The sequence below is a fragment of the Pyricularia oryzae genome, chromosome 3 (genome assembly GCF_000002495.2).
Source record: "Pyricularia oryzae 70-15 chromosome 3, whole genome shotgun sequence".
In the NCBI taxonomy this organism is placed as follows: Eukaryota; Fungi; Ascomycota; class Sordariomycetes; order Magnaporthales; family Pyriculariaceae; genus Pyricularia; species Pyricularia oryzae.
Window position 1 is genome coordinate 1,586,008 of NC_017849.1, and position 662 is coordinate 1,586,669.

Here is a 662-nt window from a genome sequence, read left to right on the forward strand (position 1 = left end):
CGGCGCTTTATCCGAGATTTCTCAAAGATCGTAGCCCCTTTGACGAGATTGACCAAGAAAGACGTCGCATTCGAATGGAATAGCGCCTGCGAAACCGCCTTCCGACTGCTGAAGAGAAAGTTTACCGAAGCCCCCGTACTGGCGCACTTCGATTGGGAAAAGGATGTGATCCTGGAGACCGACGCTTCCGATTATGTTTCTGCGGGAATATTGTCACAATACGGCGACGACGGAATACTCCGCCCCGTCGCGTTCTTTTCGAAAAAACACACAGCTACCGAATGCAATTACGAGATTTACGACAAAGAATTGCTAGCCATTATCCGCTGTTTTGAAGAATGGCGCCCGGAACTCGAAGGGACGTCGTCCCCGGTCCAAGTAATTACGGACCACCGCAACCTGGAATATTTCACGACGACGAAAATGCTCAACCGCCGACAAGCCCGATGGGCCGAATTCCTGTCAAGATTTAATTTCCGTATCACCTACCGACCCGGGAAACAAGGAGCGAAGCCCGACGCACTAACCAGGAGGTCAGAGGATATGCCTGAGGAGGGGGATGAACGACTTAAGCACCAAACACAAGTCGTACTGAAAGAACACAATTTACCTGCCCGCCCCACCCGGTTACAACCCATAATCCGCCAAAACAAACCCCTATT